Raw genomic sequence first — 21,980 nt, forward strand, 5'->3', positions numbered from 1 at the left:
CAGGTTGATCCAACACAAATGTGATACTGTTAATGATTTTACATCTGGGCTAAAGTTGTTCATTGCCGCACTTACAGACTGAATTGCACTTGTTTTTGCTCATTGATAACACAAACTGTACATGTCCTGAATGCAGATGAGACGTGAGCCGCTCAAATCAAAGGATGTATACAAGCATGTGTCAGTCCAATGGTTCAGCTTCAGAGCTACACTGAAAAACGTAGCATCTATGAACAACATAACTGCATACGAAAGCTAACATTTTCTCAAATTGCATAACTATAACTATGATACGAGCAATGCATATCGGCATATCAGCAGATCTCTTTCCTTGAGCTCTGCAATTCCTCAAACTCCTTCCCCAGATTGACTCTGTACGAGCTTGGGCCTTGTCTGATTCATGTTTTCTTTTCCTTGTGCAGCCAAGTTGCATGTCTGGTTTTTCCGCCCAGAGACCGCTGCCTACCCTTCAAACACCCCAAAATGTCATATGAGACCATTAGAAGGACAAGACATTAATTAAGGTAAAAATGTTACTTAGTTCTGCTTTAAGCCATGTTAGAATGTTGTTACCTCCTAAAAACATACCTGGAGTTGTGTGTTGTCTTATATGTGCATCTTTGTCTCCAGAACTCAAAATGCTCTGTCCTTGATGTCATGAAGTAGTAGTTTTCAAGTTAACAGCCTTTTTTTTACCTTTAGTTCAGTGAAGATAGCAAGACTTTTACTTTTACAGATTTTACCATTTTACCATTATTTTACCATTGAGAGTTTATGTCATCACTATGGTAATGCAGTAAAAATTATGGCATGGGTGTCATTGACTTTTTGAATCAGGAATGTGATTTTGTGCAAAATTTCAGAAATGTTTTTTTTTCTCCACCATATACATTTTTTATTTCAGTCTTTCACATTCAGCAGCTTTAGGACAGGGAGTTTAACAGCTGTTTCAAATTTCACTGAAATCGGAGTTTGTACAAATGGGAGCAATTTGAAAAATCAAAAATTTCCTAAAAATTTGGTGCATTTTTTGTCACTTTACTGCTCAGAGACCGTAAGACGTGTAAAAAATGTGGATAGGTTTTGTCCCACCCTTTGAGATAATGTGTACCAAATTTGAGCCTGTTCTGGCAAACTCCCTAGGACAGGTGCATAAAAGTATGAAGTAGTACCAATGCTGACTCATGGTTAGCATTTTTTTATTTTTATTTTTTGTAGTATTTTTTAATCCAATATCCAAATGCTGACCCCTTGTGCAGTGTTGGTGTAATAATATTTTTTAATAATAGATCAGGCTTTGACAAGGAGGTTTGGTCATATGGGCCCTTTAAGACCCATTAAAGAAATGGCTAAATGAGAACCAGCACAGCTCACACTGACTCAGTTCATGTCTGTCCTGGAGCTCTTCATTTTCTGTCTTCTTTTAAGTCTAAGCTATGCTCTAAATGTTTCTGAACATGTCTGTCTGTGCATGTGTTTTATAACTGTCTATGTAAATAGTTGTAAGTTGTTTTGTATGTACATTGTTTGAACTATTTTTAAGGTGATGGTGTCTGTGTATTTGTCACATCTGCACATTGACTAAATCGAGTGCATGTACAGAAACGTTCATTTATGTACAAATCGTAAATTGTGCAGTCCTAACATACATCACCAGTCATGCTCTGGACACACTTTTTCATTCAGTTTTTTTTTCTTCCTTTGAGATAAATAAAGTATGTGTCTATAGAGACCCTGCATGTAACAGACCGCCGTTGTAAAGTGAGTACATTTTCGAGTTGTTCGCATTAAGACACATGCCAAAAAAGTGTTGCACAGAGAGCTGTAATCAGCAGAGATAAAGACACAGAGCTTCAGTTGTATCAGATCCTGGTTGAAGCTGACAGACGAGACAAGTGGAGCTGCCACCAGTGTGCGAAATACCCTTCAATATTTGCGGGTGTCCCCATCTCCTAATTGTTGAGCGATACAGACTCAAATGTGAAAAAAGAAAAAGACACCACGGTGGGTGCCACAGACAACCTAAACTGAATTGGCTCTATTCAGTTGATTATAAAATGAACTGCATTTAGCCTCATGTGAGAAATGCTACAGACAGGCTGGATCCAAACCAGAGTCCTGGCCCAGCGGGAGCAGCTCTGGTTCAAGCCAGGCTCAGAGGAGCTTAAGCAGAGAGTGATGTTAGGTGTCTGGGCCTGGAGCAGCCTGCCCAGACCTGCGGTCCACAGCGCATTCTCGCTTTCCCCACATGGAACCAGCCCACAGACGATGGCACGGAACCGCTCGGACCCAGTCCATTGTGCACTGGTCTTGCTCGCCCCTGTCTGGAACCAGGACATGGAGGACGGAGCCTCCGGACCTATCTGACCAACGCGCCTGGAGGACGGCACAAGACCAAAGACCAGGCCCCCAATCCCGTCTTGAGGGGCTGCGAGCTACAGTGAGTGCTCCCATGTCTTTAACGCTGTTGGCTGCTGCTGTTACCTGAACTCTGGGCTGATGTGTGGTGAGTTTGTACAAAGTTCTACATGCTGCTGTTTTATGAGTTCATGGTGATAACTTGAGATGAGGACAGCTTGCGGTTTTAACAGGGAATATGGATGGGATGGGATGATGTCTGGATTTTTTTTTTTTGAGGCTTTTTAGGGGGTGTGATGGGTTAATTGGGGGGGCACTCCCTGTATTTCACACACCGGCTGCCATAAATTGGGGAATTTATGACACGACCACAGACAAAGCCATGTTACTATAATTTTAGCTACCGTCATCAAGACCGTCAATATAGTGGCCAAAACAAAAACGGTCATGTGATTGCAGGGTCTCTATAGCAGGGTGACCATATTTCTGTTTGTGAAAACCAGGACACCTTACTGGGGGTGGGGGGTCGACACTGAGCTACTCTCACCTCACAAACCTGTGCCTGCTTTGCACACTGTGCACATGGCCTCCCACTTGTCCCAACTGGGGTGGAAAATGAAGAATTTCTTATGCAATTCATCTTTAAATACGCATTTGCGCTTCAGCATGTTGCAGGCTGACCGACTGTTTGTGTCTGCTCTCTCCTTCTGAGTGCACAGAGAGCTATGAGAGTCAGTCAGTTTAATGGCCCAATGAAAGGTAATGAAAACCCAGACATTTCCATCACTTCAAAAAAACAGGACAGGATGCGAAAAATGGACATGTCCGGGGAAAAACGAACATATAGATCTATAGTTTAAACAGAGCTGGAAAACAGGTCAGAATTCTACTGTGGAATTGAACTATTGAATTGTGAGACTGCAGATTTCTTCACCTAGTTTATGATTTATATTTTTGTAATTACTGGGCCTAGCCACATGAAACATAAATAGGTTGGAAATTTGGATATTTCACAAACAGAGAATCACCCACAGAGTCATGTAAGCCCATGCTTGGCAACTAAAATTAGGGCATCAAATTCTGAAAGTAACCTACTTTAAACAGTCCTTCATATTAACATAACATCTCTCCTGACAGGCAGGTGAGGATGTTATTGAGTGGTTAAACATTAGCTCTGTGAGAACAGTCTCCCTCGAGCCTCAGATGCTGCTCTGTGAGAGGAGGGGGTCAGTATATGGAGTATAAAAGGGCCAACAGGACTCTGCTCTGGTCGCTAGTGTGGACACGATGGTGCTGCTCGGGATCTGTGTGGCTGTGGCCGTGTTTTTGGAGGCCGTCTCGGCTGTTTCGGTAAGATTTGCTATTGTTAGTAGGCTATATCTGAAAATTTATCCGAAAAATAGACATTACTTGTCATTAAAATCTGTAATTTGTGCTTTATGCTATTAAGTATTATGCAACGTGTAATGCCAATTTAACCCATTTATAAGGTCACAACTAACAGAGTGCAAATTGAAACATAAAATGAATGAATAATGAATCAGAATTAGCTGATATGCACCAAGAAACTTCCACTTGACTGGATTGCCAATTTGGAACTGATGCTCACGGTGACTGCTCACCCTCCTCCTGTACACTGTGTGGACCCCTCGGTCTCTGTTGTCTGGATCTGAAGATGACAGACACATGTGTGAAAGCTCAGTTTGATGGACAAACTCAGTTTGATGGACAGAGCAGCTGAAGTTCACTTTTTTCCCTTTGCCACACAATATTTATGGCTATTTTAACTGTGAATTAGCAAATATTCATAATAGTAGATTCATGCATTTGTACTTCACTTCACTGTACTAGAACTGTTTAGACCTAGCCTGGCTCACACCAGACTGATATGATATGTGTGTCACTCTGAATAGCTCCTGTAGTTGTCATCATGCAGGACACTAATGGTGTGGGTCACACGTGGGCTGCAATGAACAAACTTTATTGGAGTTTTAGAGATTGTGCATTATTCTTGCACTGGAATTAACACATTATCAAAGATAGAACTAACAGCTAATGTTAATCAAAGCGGACATTAATTAAACTGTGAATGTATTTATACATTGATATTTCTTTTTTTGCTAGTATATAGTCTCATAACAGTTCAAAAACTAAGTTTGTGTATTGCTGATTAGCATTAAATAGTCTATTAATGAGGTTGAGTGAGAGTAGCTTGAAAAGAAACAATCCCAAATCCTTTTTGCTTAAAACTGTTAATATGTTTAATGTTAATTGACTGATTAGAAATGTGGGTTGTAGAAAATAATAAATATAATAATTATAATAAAGTCACCATGTTTGTTTTGGGCCCTTCACCTTTGGCTTCCCCACAAACCTCAATGCTGCAAACATAGACTGTATAAAGAAGTGGCCTACACGAGTGTGACGTCACCTACAGCATTTGACTCCACGCAACTGAAACGCACGGTCAAAGACTGTATACTGACTGTTCAGACTGTATACAGTCACAGTATTTTGTGTTAATATTTTAATATTTAATAAAATAGGTCAATATTTTCAAAATATAACAAATATAATAAAATGATGTAAATCTCTGCAGGCTTAATGTTACTCAAGCTGATTTCTATCAGCCTGAGCCTTAAGCAACAATGTTTGCTTAATACTCACTGGTAATTACACATCAATTAACTGTTTTCTTATTAGGACAACATTAAATTAACATTAGCTTTAGAAACATACATTCAAACATACCTTGTGTCTCTACCATAGACTGTATATATGTATAAATGATCATAGCTAAAGTGCTAACTGACGTGTTCCAAATAGGAAGTGAACATGTGGCTCTTCTGGCTCCTTCTGACCCTGGCTCCCATTGACTTACATTGGAACATTGTGGCCTGCAGAGATTTACATCATTTTATCATATTTATTATATTTTGAAAATATTAACATATTTTATTAAATATTAAAATATTAACACAAAATGTTGTGTTTTAGAGAGGGCATGTTTTACATGGAGACTTTACACATGTCTGTCTCTATGGAGCCAGCAGCAGACCATGTTAAAGAATCTATTCTGTGGAAAGGCGGCCCCACACTTAGATGCCTAAATGTCTGTGGGGTTAGATGCCTTCTAGAGAAGGCACGTTTTTCAAGCCAATTAAAAACCTGTAATCGAATCAGAGATTATTTCAATGTCAAAACAATAACACTGAGGCAAGCAGGTGGCAAAAGCCCATCAAAAAAGTGACAGAGTTCACCTAAAATCTGTGATATTTTCATATAGTTAAGGTTATAATGAGCTGTTTTCCCTGTACAGCTGGGCGTGGTTTCCACAGAGAGCGGCATGGTGGAGGGACAAAACATCTACCTGGGCTACCAAAGGAACATGGATGTGTTCAAGGGCATTCCCTTTGCCGCTGTCCCCGGCGTCTTCGAAAAACCCAAACGTCATCCAGGCTGGGAGGGTGAGCACACACTAATGCTCCTCTATCACAGGAACATGCAAGACCACTTAGGTCCTCACAGCCTATTGATTTGCTCACCTGATGTGAAACGTATTAGTTTTTTTTTGTATATGGTCCTTTATATTTATGTATTATTATTATGTAAAATGTATATCAACATTTGGTTGCACCCTCTCCAGACGTACGGGGTATTTAAGTGGAGAGTGGATGCACGAGCAGATAGGGTGACGTCACACGGCGTCTTGGACTCATGTCAGAGCTGCCAAGGCCGTGGAGCTAATACACAGAATATATCGCTTTTTGGATTATTGTTTTCTCCATTCACTATTGAATCATATTCCTCTGCGGGAGCTGCTGGGCTTTGGGGAACCTACCAAAACTGGATTGAAACTTTGGAAGTGAGTTTTTCGTGAGTATAGCTGTTGGCTTCACTTTACTCACACACTGCTTACTTTGTGGTGTGCGTAAAAATTTGGAGACTTGTGGGCAAGCTAACGAGTTTGTGTTTGGTGATGGTGTAAAGTGGGGTGTGCTCGAGTATGAGGAGGTGTTTTTTATCCTTGGCCATTCATTTATTAATATCTGGCAATGCCAGTAAAAGCTGAATACTTTAGGCCAAAAGCACCTCATTTGTATTTCATTATTTCACCCCTGCTGATGTGAATAGATCCTCCTGTGACCTTAAAGTAGCATGGTAGTTTTTTCAACTTCAAGTACATGTGAATTGTTAAAAAGTTACAAAGGCTTTACAAATGTTTTAACAAGTGAAGTGAGAGTCTTGTGTAAGAGGAAAAGTTTCTCGATCCAGATTTTACATTCACATGCCAACACAAAATTCTACCAGCAACAAATCTCCATATTCTTTTGGCATATCAAATGCATGATTTACAAAAAAAAATAAAATTAAATAATAATAATAATAATCATGTCATATAGCATATTGAGTACAATCTGACTGTGTCTGTTTCCTCAGGTGTGTTGAAAACTAAAGCCTACAAACCCGAGTGTCTTCAGGTGAACGCATACATGACATACACCAGTGGCTCTAATGACTGCCTCTACCTCAACATCTGGGTCCCTCACCGCGCCCAAGGTAAACAGCAGCAAACCTACATGCAGTACGTTCTGGTTTGACTTCCAGGCAACCCAGACAATAAAGTATACAATTGTACAATTGAAGTTTATAATTGTACTTCCTGGTTGGACACAAGCAGAAGATATGACATGATTCCATAGCAGATTTTTAAAAAGAGGAATCTCTCTACCTATTAACCTGCAGTGTTGTGCATGAACGAGTTCAAAAGAAGGCGTTCATCGAACATGTTAATTTTTCAGTGAACTTTGAACTGAACGCAACACATTTGTAAATCAAGAACTTGAACGTGAATTTTGTCAGTTTATGTGAGATGAACGATGTACGTCACTGTTGGGGTTCAATTAAAATTTGGAATTTGGAATTTGGAATTTGTTTTCACCTGATGAGTCGAGTGACAGGGTCTGGTTGCACTTTTTAACCCTCTGATGATTAAATAAATAAATGAATAAATGGAAAAAGCCATGGTCACAAAATATTTTTTGTTCCTATTGCCATGATGCATCTGGTTACCAAATCTGATTTGACAACTCCAAAATTTTTGTCAGAACGTCCCATTGGTGAGGAGAGCTTTTGGCTTGTTGCCGTGGCAATACAATGTGAGCTGGAGTGTGGGTGTTATTGAATTTTTGATTGAGACCATGTCACGATTATATGTATCAAATTTTGTATCGCTACGGCAAATGTTATTGTTCAATACAAATTACTTAGGGGGCGCTACTGCACCCATTTTTGTATTTTCTTACATCAATCTGTTCATGTTTGAGGTGTGCACCCACGATTTGAGTAAAGTCAGTCAAATTTGGTGTGATTTGGCGATTTTATCATTAGAATAACATGGAGAGTTTATGTCATCACAATGGTGACACTGTAAAAAAATATGACATATGTCTCTCATTGACTTTTTGGATAGGGATGTCATTTTGAAAGACTTTTGTTTTCTCCCCATACAGAATTTTGTTTTAATCTGTAAATAGTTTTAGGGCAGAGAGTTTAACAACTGATGCAAATTTCACTGAAATCCAAGCTTGTTTGCTCAAATGGGAGCTAAATTTTTCAAATTCTGGGCAATTTTTGTCACTTCTTTGCTCAGTAACTGTAAGATGTGTGTCAAAAATTTGGATAACATTTTGTCCAGCCCCTGAGATAATGTGTACCAAATTTGAGCCTGTTCAGGGAAGCCTAGAAGAAATTTTCAAAAGTACAACTTCAACACCTGTCCCCTGGTGGAGTGGACGGCACTGCTGTGATAATATTTTTATTATTATATATCTGTGATGATCTCCTTCTGTGTCAGATTTCATAGGTATTTTTTGGGGGGAGTTGTGCCTAGACCATAATGCATTTTGTTCCTTTTTTGAGGGCGTTGATGTGCCATTTTATTTAGTTTTCCAAAAATGGAAATAGCCAAAAGTCAGAGAAGCATGACTTTTAGTAGTTTCATATAAAATGTTTGTGAGTTTTTGCCATTGTTCACTGGATGAAAAACCCTGCATTGACCACTACATGTTAGCAAGAGTAAATATGCATGGCCCATGTCTTCGGCATTTACTAGGATACTGCTGTTAATGCAGGGGCAAATGAGGGACGAAGTTGAGCACTTCATGCCCTTTGCAGCTTCTGGCGCTTGGGCCTAATAATATTCTGATATGAGAACAATGTTCTGCTTTTTCTTAACTAACTAACAAACTATACATTTTCGGAAAGCAATGGCGCATTCCTACATTATGGTGTGGATCCCTGGTCACTACGGGCAATTCACTTTGCATCATTTAATTTCCCATCCACAAGTAGCATTACTTTGAGATATTAATAGGCCCTTTGCCAGCTTCTGGCACTCAGGCCTAACTATAATACATAATTAACTTCAATTTCCATATTTGTAAGATTAGCTTTACACCATGCACTTTGTTCATGTAGGCCTATAAGCATAGACTGTTTAAAGAAGTGGACTAAGCGAGTGTCATGCCACCCGTAGTGTTCGGCTCCACTCAAATGAAGCTTGTGATGCTAACGATTACGAGGCAAGTTTGGAGCCACGCTCTTTCTTAATGGACAAAAAAGCTAAATACAAACCCCAGGATTATGTAGAGTGGGATAATGCGAACATTTTCAGGCCAAAATGACGAGGCTCACATGAGCAGTTACAGAGAACGACAATATTCCAGTGTAAGTCAGAAGAATCCAGAAGCACACGCATACGAACTTCCTATTTGGAATGGGGCAGTGTTAGCTGTGTCCATTTATATATACAGTCTATCTAAACCAAATCTAGAGATGCATAAAGAACAAACAGCTGATGTACACACATGGTAAACGTTTTCTTAAACCCAGGCTAAACTTTTACAGTAGCCTACAGTGCTGCTGACACTGCTGAGTCTGGGACAGATTGTAGTGGAGCTGATGCAAAACCTAACACGACTGCAGGACCATTTGGAACCGGCCCACGGGAAGAAAAGGTGATCATGATACGCAACAGCTGCCCAACCAGAAAGTAAAATGATAAACTTATGAAAATTATGAACATGAAATGAAATAGAAAAAGATCTAACTATATCTGAACATACACACTACACTTTTCAGCTCTCAAGATAAACTCATAAAACTAAGACTTGTTTCAGTTTCCACCAACCTGCCCGTGATGGTGTGGATCTATGGAGGGGCCTTCCTAATGGGGAGCTCCATGGGAATGAACTTCATGAACAACTACCTGTATGATGGACAGGAGATCGCAGACAGGGGGGACGTCATTGTGGTGTCAATGGGATATCGTGTGGGAACCCTGGGCTTCCTGAGCACCGGACAGTCTGATCTGCCTGGTGAGAGTTTCTTTGATTTCTTTTCTTTCTTTTCCAATCAGTTTAATGTACAGACAACTTGGCAATACTTGGTTTCATGGCAATATGCTCAATCAAGTTCAAATGTTGTCTCAAAAACATACCAAAAGTTTAGTTACAACTCAGTGACATCATGAGGTGCTCCTTAGTTTAAAGGTTTAATTAAATGACATTATAGTTTAATGACATATTAAGGCCTTATCATTTGCAGTAATGAATTCTGAAGTTATGACCTAATACAGTTATTTATGGTGTGTTTCTGAATAAAAGCAGTAGTCAAACAGGAGAAACCTCACTGTTCCTCCTCTCACTGCTTTACATAACCCATGCACAGTGCTCACTGTTGGTGGGACGTCCTGTTAATATAATGGTTTGTGATCTTCAGGAAACTACGGCCTGTGGGACCAGCAGGCTGCCATCGCCTGGGTGCACAGGAACATCCGCTCGTTCGGAGGAGACCCCAACAACATCACCATCTTTGGAGAGTCTGCAGGGGGCGCTAGCGTCAGCTTCCAGGTTTGCTCCATTTTTTATTGTTACTGTTGGTTTATCGTAGAGGTGCTCAGATGGTGATTTTTGAGGCTGATTATCTGCTCCTCCAATGTAAGTCCCAACAGACACAGCCAATACCAATCACACTGGCTTTGATATAGTTGACTTTTAAGAAATAAACAATAAGGTTGTGATAATATGAAGTTTGACCAAATCTAAGTAAGTTAGTTTATATAATCAATGGAGTTTTGTTGACAAGTTCATCCAATAATGTGCATCTGCCCATCAACAGCATGAGTTGATATGAAAATATATTGTGATATTAATAATTGTGCAGCCCTCATGTTTGACTTTTCCTACTCTACTGGCACTCCTGATACTTCTGAAGTAATCATTCCTCTTAAACTGAAGAAAATCAGATTTTTGATTTGTACAATATATTCTAGAAGATTTGGTTACTGAAGATCTCTTTTTTTTCATATACATACTGACATTGATATTGATTGATATTTTGTTGTTTATAACACTAGAATACTGCTGACAGTAGTCCCCAGTGTTTGATGAATGTTTATTTTTGTGGCAGACCCTGACTCCTCACAACAAGGGCCTGATCCGCAGAGCTATCTCTCAGAGCGGAGTGGCCATGTGTCCCTTTAGCATGATTGGAAATCCACGCGCGGTTGCTGAGAAGGTGAGAACATATTGTAATCAACATCTTACTGTTAACAGACTAGGGATGCACTGATATTGTTACTAATATTGGGTGTTGGTTCGATGCCAGACGTCATTCCATCTATAACTGCACTGTGTTATTTGATGCTCACAGCTTGTCTCTCAGCTGAGCAGTGTGCACTGAACACAGGACTGGACCATAAAGATGCACATTAACTGTTCTGGACATTAAGATCAGCTTTAATCACATGTGACTGTCACATGAACTAAGGAAATATTTAGGACTTTTAAAGGTTTTTATGGTTCACTTAGAGTATCAGCACAATGCTTGTGTTTACGATAATAGCAGGCTAATGTGACTAAGTGGCCCTGGCTTTTCTTTTGTTGTTGTTTGTTGTTTATTTCAAACATACCTGGGAAAAAACTAAAACAAAAAGCATAAGAAAACCAACTAATAATAATTAATGAGGATTTGTAATTCTTATAAACAAGGCATTATACATGTTTGAAAAGGAGTGGGTGGAAGTATTAACTTCTCACAATTTATGGCGAGGAGAAAATTCAGTTTGTCGACTGGACAAAAGTTAGTTTGGTTGAAGACGTTTCGCAGCTCATCCAAGCTGCTTCTTCAGTTCTGAACTGAAGAAGCAAATTGAATTTTCTCCTTGCCATGGATTCTACCTGGACGACTGAGGGATTCTTCACACTTCCCACAATTTTCTTTACATTCTTCTATTAAACAGACACATACAGTATTATTATCCTTCTGCATTTACTTAGCATCTCCATTTCCTTCATATCTCATAAAGACATTTTTTTTTGTAATTCTTTTTGAACTGCTTTATAGTTACACCTTCTTTCAATTTCACTGGCAAACTGTTCCATAGTCTAATTCCACACACTGAAGCACAAAAGCTGTTCTTAGTTGTCTACACACTCAATAATTTGAAGTTTGTTTTGAATCTCAAATTATAAACCAATTCTCTCAATAAAAAAGTTTTTGAATGTTTTCAGATAGAGCTTTATTATTGGCCTCAAACACCAATTTGGATTTTTTGCTCTTAAAAGTACTGCGGTGTTTTTTTTTTTAAGCTTTTTCTTGTAATGTGTGATTTCCAGTTCATGTAATTGTCCTTTGTAATTCCTAAAAATTGAATTTATTTTACTTGTTAATGTTTACACCATCTAATGGGAAATTGATTTCTGTATTATTTGTCTTATTTCCAAAATACATCAATTATTTCTGTCCATATTAAGTGATAGTTTGTTTCCATTAAACAATAATGTTATTTTAGTATTATTATTATTATTATTATTAATTCGTGCAGATCAACATTAGAGCAAAAAAAAAAAAAGTGTCATCAGCAAACAATATAGGTTTCAAATGACACAAATCATTAATGTAATGGATAAATAGTTTTGGACCCAATATAGACCCTTGTGGAACTTCACAGTCAGGCACTCAGATAACTTTTGAGCCACTGTAAAGTGATGCCTCTAATCCCATATCGCTCCAAATTCCTAAATAGAAAGTATTTATTTTATGTATTTATTTATTTAATTGGGACTGAGTACGTTAATGGACAAACATGACACAGCATGAATGTAAACACACGAGATTGTAGACTAAGGCTCATTTCCATCCGTTGTCCCAAAGGGCTGGAGTCACAGGAGGCCAAATCATAAAATATTGCACACTCCATTCATGCACAGTTCCCATTATTACACAGTCCGAAAAACTTTCATAACCAATTTTTCATTTGAGCTTAAAAAGCGCTGTACACAGGGCATTCTCTCAGTGTTAGCGGGAGAACGGCATGTTCAATAGTGTCAAATCCTCAAAGTATTTTTTATCTAAAGAAGTTGTGATTTGCTCAAGTGAATCAATGAGTGCTAAAGATGTTGATCTATTTGCCCGAAATCCACACTGCAAAGACAGTACATTGTCTTTTCTTTGTGCATGAATTGTGAAAGTAGGCCACGCTATAATTAAATGACATATATTATATAAACAAAATAATGAATTAGATATACTACTGTAATAGAAGCCCTGTAACAATAATGTCTGGTATCAGTATTAGTAACTCGGTATCAGAAAGCACTCAAAATGAGACTCTTACACTTGTTTTGGAGAAAGTGCTAGACCTGTTGGTTTTTCTTATTGCCCTAGTAATCAATTGTCTCTTTCTCTCGTGTGCGGTCAGGGCAATCAAGGCAAGCAGTGGTTGTCCAATAAAATCTACATTCATTCCATGTCAAGTATAATTAAATAGTTTAGAATTATATCCAAATAATCACATTTTTACTTCACTTCTGTCTGTTTGAAACATGGTTGTAGTGGCAGTGATCTTTACTACACTCTTCTGGTCACTGAACAGACTGCAACAACCACGGTTCCAAACGTCCCATTAACTTGTGTTGTTCTTTTCTTCTTTTTTAAATTATTTATTTTCAGTAATAAGCCATTCCATAGATAATTTTCAGCAGTAGTAGTTTGTTTTTGCCAATTTACATTTGTGTATGTAAAATTTTCCAAGGAATATTAGAAGATTCATCATATATTTAAGATCAGAGTTGGTATCTTGGTCGTAGAAAAGTAGGATATCTCTGTTTTTATTAATAATTTGTTCGATTTCAGAGATATTGTGCATATACATTCATAGAAAAGGTGATTAACCGATTCGGTATCTATTTGACAGAAAGTGCAATTTGTATTGGTTTCATTGTTAAATCTTATTAAATAATTATTACATGGGTAAATTTGATGCAAGATTTTAAATGTCTTTTTTTTTTTTTTTTTTTTTTACTTTATTTGTCACCCAGTATTTAAACGTTTGAATAAATGCTGCTTTCCAGTTCATTTGTTCAAATTCAATATTTTATTATTATTATAAAAAAGAAATAATAATAAAAATCTGTTAAGGTTGTAGCCATGGATCTGCTGTCCAACAGGCAATTAGTGTGAACCCCAGCAAAATCCACCTCAACCTTCTAAACCACAGGTGTCAAACATAAGGCCCGGGGGCCGGATCCGGCCCTCCAGGACCTTTAATCTGGCCCTCGGCTTATTTCTACTAAAATATTTTAATTATATTTTTTATTTAAATATTGGTAATTTTCTGCGGCGCTTAGCATGGCAGCATCTCCAGTGCCTCTGTACGTGGCCCCTCCCACCTGAGCAGCACAAATGAAGACTTGTCTCTTTCCAAACGCTCTTAAAGGACGATCGTTTTGACTGTTGACCGTGACACCCTCATCAGCAAAATGTCCAACATGAGAAAAGTGGAGCCGAGTGCAGGATTTTCCAAGAAAAACTGACTTATTCCTATTTGCAAACAAGTTCATGTTAAAATATTGTGTTGAAATTACATTTTTCTTAAAGTTTTTGTATTTGTAAAAGAAAGAGTTCATCAATTAAAAAAGATTTCTGTAATAGATTTGTGTTTCTCTGCACAAATATTTGAACTTATTGATATTTTGGGGATAAATATGCCATGAGTTTTCTGATCCAACCCGTTTGGGATCAAAGGCAGTTGGATATGGCCCCCGAACCAAAATGAGTTTGACACCCCTGATCTAAACACTTGCCAACCAAGTTACAAATCCAATGAGATTCATTTGGTCTTCCAATATTCTATGTTATTAGGTTCTTTTTTTCAGAGCTAGAGTGTTATTTCATACCTGACAGTTTCGATTGCTCACTAGCGTCTTCCTCAGAGCTGACCAGACACGTCACAGCAACATCACGTGACCACTGTCAGGTATGAAATAACACTCTAGGTCTGAAAAAAAGAACCTAATAACATAAGTTACAAGTATTTAGATTTCCAGATTGGTGAGAAGAGCCTTGAAAGCCCCCCACCGGTGTGTGGCTCTGCACACTGGCAGGTGCTAGTTCCCCCTGGCTTTAGGAAGTGGGTGTGGGTGCCATTTTTAGGCTCAGCTTTAGTAGTGGTTGGACAATTGTGGGAAATGTGCCCACTTTGCTCACATGTAAAGCAAAGGCTACCTGTTTGCCTTTTTACATTATTAATAATCATTCATGATAATCATCTATGTGAAGACACTGAGCACATTAATGATTTCTCACAATAATTATCAACAATGACAGCGAGGTGGGAAACTTTGCAACGCTTCAATGCAATCTCAAATCTGTACAAAATTTTTAAGTACAGTGTTAGCAATTATCATCACTGCTTCTATGCACATCAGTGTCCCGGTTTCTTGACATAATCTCACAAATACGCAAGGGCAAAAATTATATATTTAATAAACCAGGAAAAATACACACAACCATAAGCTCTTTAGCGTAGGAAGCTCGGGAGGGTTAACCAGCTGTAAGGAGCTATGAGGCATCCCATAATCCACTGCACAGATCCACGCTTCGAAACACTATTGTACAAGATCTAAAGAGCAGCAGATTCTTAACTAAAATCTTCTGCATAAATAAACTCAACTATACAACATATAAACCATAACTACTATAGAGCCACATCAGCCCATTTGATATTATAAAGTGTTTAATGCAGCTTTGCTACATTTGTTTACGTTTTACAGAAACAAAACTTAAAACCACAAGGCTCATTTGCATAAACTTTAAGCACTGATAAAAAAATAAAAATAAAAAAAAAACAGCTCGCTCATCTAAATTGCTTATCTAAACTTCATTTATAATGAACATATTTTCAAGATATTGTCATTTTTAAATCTATATAAATGCAAGGGCGACTAAAAAGGAATAGCAACAGAATAAAATACAATTTTAGCTGCAGCGCACTAGTGAGTTTTTAGACCATCCTGCAGGCAACTCATGTAGTCCTTGGGGGCGACCTGGTGCCCGCAGGCACCGTGCTGGTGACCCCTGCTCTAAATGGTCAATAATGATCTGAGCACGTTCTTTTTCTGTTTGCCCTCTCGTTTGAACAAAGTCTCTCATCTGCTCGATCCATTCATCCAGCATTAGTACTAATTGCCTGTGCGTCTTACTGCTTCTGTTCTCATCTGTTGCCCCAGATGAGGTGGAGTCCGTGATTTTGGCTATCGCTTTCAACATCGCCAGTACATTTCAACGTCCTTTATACTTTGTCCTCTAGTGACATGATCCCCGGGCTGGTTTAGACCTGGTTTTAGTCCTGATTTAACTCCTAGCTTAGACCTAGATTTAGTCTTGGGTTAAACCCAGTTTTAGTCCTGACTTTAGTTCTAGTTTAGCCCTGGTTTTAGTTCTGATTTAGAGGTGCAACCCACGCAGTGTATGTGAGAAGATATAGTCCACGTGGCGTATGTGAGAAGATGCAGTCCATGCTGCATACGTGAGAAGACGCGGTCCACATGGCGTATTGTCCATTTATAAATGTTTTTAGCTGAGTTTTACCTTGAAAACAGAGTAGCAAGCATCATTCAAGGTTACTGAGCAGAACATTTTGCACTTTAGCTGTAGCAAACATTAAGTATGAGATTATTGTTCACAACATGATGACCATTTTATAATCTGGTGTATCCAAAAATAGTCCAGTTGTATTTTTTCATCCCAAACCCTAAGTATCTCTCTCTGTGTGTATCAGGTGGCTCGGAAGGTGAACTGTCCCACTGACAGCAGGATGGCGTCCTGTCTCAAGACGATTGACCCTACGCGCCTCACCATGGCTGGGACCATGAACATTCTAAGCTCTGCTTCCCGTAATTCATATTTTTTATATATTTGCCATTATTTTTCACAAATTCTTAATAAAATTCTAGTTTTTGTTTATTTTTGTATTTTAGGTTTCTGAGAACTAGAGTACTCTTCATTGTGGTACTTGTGGTCCAAGAGCTGGAGTAATTTCCGAGACCGCACTGTTAAAATTCTCCTCATCAAATTCATACCTGAAGTTCTGTTATGCTTTATTCATGCTAGTGTCATTAATACATCAATGCAAAATCATCTTCTGAGCACTCAAAAATGCTCTGTTTGCATTTTGCCTGGATTGTGACGTCATAGAATAGAATAGAATTCCAGACTTCGCCTTCATTGTTTTGAAATCCCTAAACCATCATTAGACTCAGCCCATGATCCAATTGTGTTCACAGTGAACACACTGAATGTGTGTAAAATTGTACTATATTTTTAACAAATAGTTCATTCCTAATCCTAAGTGTGTCCACATGTAGAACCTCTGATCCTGAACCTGATTTTTTCCCCGGTGGTGGATGGGGACTTTCCTGCCGGACCATCCCTCAAAGCTGTTCCACAACGCGGCTACGATCGACTACATCGCCGGGGTCAATGACATGGACGGACACATCTTCAGTTCCTTGGACATCCCCTCGATCAACTCAATGCTGGTGGATACGCCCATGTGAGTTAGGCTATTGACCATATACAGGTTTCACCCAGGGCTTCACAATATTGGAAAAGATTGCGATATGTGATATGGGTGCTATGTACATCAATTCAATTAAGTTTATTTTTGTATAGCCTAAAATCACAACAGCAATAATGCCAAAGGGCTTCATAAAATTGTTGATTTAATCAATAGAAAGTTAGAAAGTCAAACAATGAAACAGTCATTGTTTAATAACAGACAAGCAGATTAACCAGCGGTCACAGGACATGCACTTTAAGGTGTGCTCACACTAGCCCAGTTGAACCATGCCCTAGAAAGGAGAGGAAAGAAAAAGTATGAAAAATAACAGATCTGGCCTTTTGCAAATTTTCATTCAATTTTCGGTACATTTATTTTATTAATGTATAATTTTAAGTACCTCTAAGATACACTGAGACAAGGGAGCATCCCAACACAACATACAAAATCAAATCTTACACACGATAAACAAGTATATGCCTTCTTTTATTTTGTGCTGCAGTAATGATCTGAAGGCACTGGTGGGGGCATACACCAGAGACAAAGGTAACGCTGGCATGGAGAAAGCTTACGCCACCTACTCCGACACCTGGGGCACCAGTCCGACCCGCGAGGAAATCAAGAAGGCCGCTGTGGCCGTTGCGACAGACTTCATCTTCCTGGTGCCCACTCAGGCTGCTCTGTACCTCCACGCCAAATATGCCACGTGAGAACCATTTTACGTCTTATAAAAATAAAATTTAAGCCAGAGGATATCCATCCTCCTCCAGTCAGGTTTGTGGAGATGCAACTTTATTGTTATTTGAGTAATTACTTAAAACACTACTATAGTTCTAATTAAGTTATGTTATTTTTAAGTAATAGTACTGCTCTTTATAGACAATAATCAATGAAAGATGATTATCTATTTGTTGTGTCCCTCTACAGAACTGGCCGCACATATTCGTATCTGTTCTCTGAGCCTAACCGCTGGGGGGGCCTGATGTCGCCTTACCCCGACTGGATGGGAGCAGACCATGCGGACGACCTGCAGTACGTGTTTGGGAAGCCCTTCTCCACTCCTCTGGGGTACTGGCCCAAGCACAGGGACCTGTCCAAATACATGATCGCATACTGGACCAACTTCGCCAAAACAGGGTATGAACTCTGCTCATGTAATTTAAAAGGTGCACTGTGGAACTTCTTAACAGAGACTACAACACCTGCTACTCTCCATAGAGATATTATTGTTTGTGTGGCAGTAGCTCAGTTAGTAGAGTGTTTGTCCACTGATTCGAAAGTTGGTTTAAATTCCACTCACAACATAAACATCAGTGCGATTCCATCTCTCACCCATCCATCTGCCGTCAGTTTGCCTCTACCCTATGACTGATGACATCAGCTGCAAATGCTGCGTTCATGTGGCCCTGGGACGCCGAGATGATGTGACAGTGTTCCGACTTGTTTACATTCACATGCTTTTATATCAGAAAGTCACTTTTTTTTTAAATTTTATGTAACCCAATACAAACGATTCTACTCATTAACAGCGTTTAATAGAGGTAACCAGTGGTATTTGTTGCTGTTTCTCTTCTCAAAAGAAAAATGTTATTTGTTTCTGTGGAGATAGTATAGACTGTATAAAAAATGGACTAAGTGAGTGTGACGTCACCCATAACTTTCAGCACCACTCAAATGAAGCTTGTGAAGCTAATGATTACAGGAGCAAATTTGAAGCAAGCTTCCATATTATGAACAGGATTTTTTACATGGACAAAACAGCAAAAAAAAAAAAACACCCGTGGTTTTAACCTACTTGTAGAGTGGGTTAATACCAACATATTAAAACCAAAATGGCAAGGCTCACAGCAGCAGTTATAGAGAGAGGGGCGAGAGTAATCAATGGGAGCCAGGGTCAGCAGGAGCCGGGAGAGCAGCATGCAAACTCCCCTTTTGGAATGTGGAATAGATATGTCCATTTATATATACAGTCTCTGAGAAATAGCCGCATGAAATCGGTGAACATAGTCCCATTTTACTGTGCTGTTACTTAAACACTAAGTTTAAAGAAAGGAAACACAGCCCCTATTTTTACATCTGCAACAAATAATATGACTTTACAATGAGAGTGTGATTATTTCTTTAGATTTAAAAAGCCCCAGACACACAGCACTGGAATTATTTCTAGCCAAACTTCTGGTGAGCATTCGTGCATTTTTCAAGTTCAGGAGCATCAATAAGATGTGCTCTCCATATGAGTTTGCATGGCTTCTTTGACTAGAATTTTACAGAACATGACCATGTTACCATGACGACAGTTTCAAAGGCTTGTCCCGTTTACATGAGAGCTTTAATTCCGATCAAAAATAATTTAATTCCGCATGTTGGATCACCCTTCCAAAAAAAGTTTGGATCATGTTTGTGTCCCCATACCTCTGTTTCCCAGTGCCTATCAAAATACAGACAGCATGCATCTATTGTTGTATTTGTACATTTACCATCACCACAACTTACTCCTGGGGCAGTTCTGTGTCATGTGAAAGAGTCCAGGTCCAGAAATACTGTTAATTAGTGCTTTAAAATTTACTTTTGAAATCTTTGCGTTTGCCATGATCAGCCTGTACACAAGGTAAATACAAGCCTGTTCAGCTGGTTAGTTTCACTGTGGACCTGATACAAGCGACTAAACGCGCCCAGTCAAGTTTGATCGGCTTTCCCATTGAGAAACACAGAGCCAGTGCTGCGTATGTACATCCCGCTGCAGCTGCCGGTGGAATCGCCTTCACATTGACGCGCGGCTGTGGTTTCGCGAAGTTACGTGCATAAGCGCTGACGGGTGCAGTGGAGCCAGGCCCAAAGGAGACTCACCATAGCATGCAGCCCATCCTTGGTTTTGTGTCGTCCTCCGAGCGGGTTGGTCAGATAGGTCCATAGGCTCCATTCTGCATATGCTGGTTCCAGACGGGTGAGAGCAAGACCATGCACGGGTCCCTCCGGCGAAAGTGACAATGCGCTGTGGCTACCCCTGTCCTTCGTGCTCAAGGGGCTCGGCTGGTGCCGAGGTGGTGCAGCATCCACACAGAATTGTGAATCCCATTTGGTTCATTATATGTTGATCTGTGCGTCCGTCCTCTGTGCTCTTGGTTCTTCCCGGTGAAAGCGCTTCTCAAGCCGAGGCACCTAACACCACTCCCCGGTCCAGCTCATCCGGGCCCGACTTGAACTGGAGCTGCTTCCACTGGTTCAGGAGTCTGGGTTTGGACTGTTGTTCCCCAGTCTGTATGGGCGAGGGAACAGTGGTATGCATCCCCAGGTGTAACAACAAACCGAGATGATAAAAAAGTCAGTAGCTACTGAAGTGTGTGTTTTCTTCCGGTCGACGTAAGTACTTTCATGTCCCTGTCCAATCAGAATTCTTCCCCACCCTCAAACAGTGAGCGGATTTATATAAAGGCGATTTAATGTGTTTTCCATGTGAACCTTAATTTGGAATTATTATCTCCATGTAAACTCGAAGGAGAATAATGTAATTCTGAATTAATTAAATTGGAACAATTAAATCGCAAGTAAAAAACATCATGTAAACTTGGCCACAGACTGTATAAAGAAGTGGACTAAGCGAGTGACGTCAACCACTCCGCTTAAATGAAGCACGAGATGTTAGTGGTTACAGGCTCTGTATTATGAATAGGATTTTTTTTAACTGACAAAATAGTGGAAGAAAAATACGAGGATCATGTAGAGTGGGTTAAAGCCCAAAATGACAAGGCTCACTGCAGCAATTACAGAGAGAGGACAACAATATTCCAATGTAGGTCAATGGGAGACAGGGTGAGAATGTGGCAGATAATGGGTTAGTTATGTCCATTTATACATACAGTCTATGGTTTCAATTATTGCTCATCAGGTCTAGAACCCTCTAGAAACTTTTCTCCTTGTTCCTCCACAGAGACCCAAACCGGGGCGGCTCGTCGGTCCCTGTCACTTGGCCAGAGTTCCACACTAGTGGAGAACAGTACCTAGAGATCCGCAACGACATGGGCCAGGGCTTTGTCCACCAGAAGATGAGGTTGCGCTTTGTGACCTTCTGGGCCAGAGTGCTGCCCAGTCTGCCCAACATGACTAAATCTGAATAAGACTGATCTACCTGTGTTTACAGCAATAAAGAGAGCAACACATTACTACTGTTTTGTGTTCTTTTTGAATGCTTCACCTATTACCAAATAATTTCACCAAATGTATGTACAAAAGTACTGAGATCAGTCAATTGAACTACGGAGCCCCACAGGGGCTGCGGCATGAGGGTTTAAATAAAAAGATTGTGTTACTTGGGATCATGTGGTAATTTCTTGGGATCATGTGGTAATTTCTTGGAATCATGTGATAACTTCTCAGGATTTTTTGTATTTAAACCCCCACCCCACTGCCCCTGCAGGGCTCCGTATTGAACTGATTCACTTTTAGGAAGATAGACAATAGACATACATACTGCATTACATCATCAAATCCTAGAACATGAATGTAACCTATTCTAAACAGTGTATAACAGCAACAGAATATAAGAACTTGCAGATATGAACAGGTTATTGAACTCTGTCTTGCACAGTGGTTAAACATTACCGCTGTGGGAAAAGTGCCCCCCAGCCTCAGATGCTGCTCTGGGGGTGTGTGTGTGTGTCAGTGTATGGAGTATATAGGTCTGGTAGGGCTCCAGTCTGGCCCTTACAGTCTAGACACA

General features: G+C 39.5%; 1 pseudogene; it reads left to right on the plus strand.

Annotated features, from left to right (window-relative positions):
- The first annotated feature begins 3,583 nt into the window (after window positions 1–3,583).
- LOC110161180 (bile salt-activated lipase-like) lies at window positions 3,584–21,411 on the plus strand (annotated as a pseudogene).
- The last annotated feature ends 569 nt before the right edge of the window (window positions 21,412–21,980 follow it).

Source organism: Boleophthalmus pectinirostris, unplaced genomic scaffold, assembly GCF_026225935.1.
Source record: "Boleophthalmus pectinirostris isolate CB_2022bp ecotype Guang Dong unplaced genomic scaffold, ASM2622593v1 HiC_scaffold_18, whole genome shotgun sequence".
Classification (NCBI taxonomy): domain Eukaryota; kingdom Metazoa; phylum Chordata; class Actinopteri; order Gobiiformes; family Gobiidae; genus Boleophthalmus; species Boleophthalmus pectinirostris.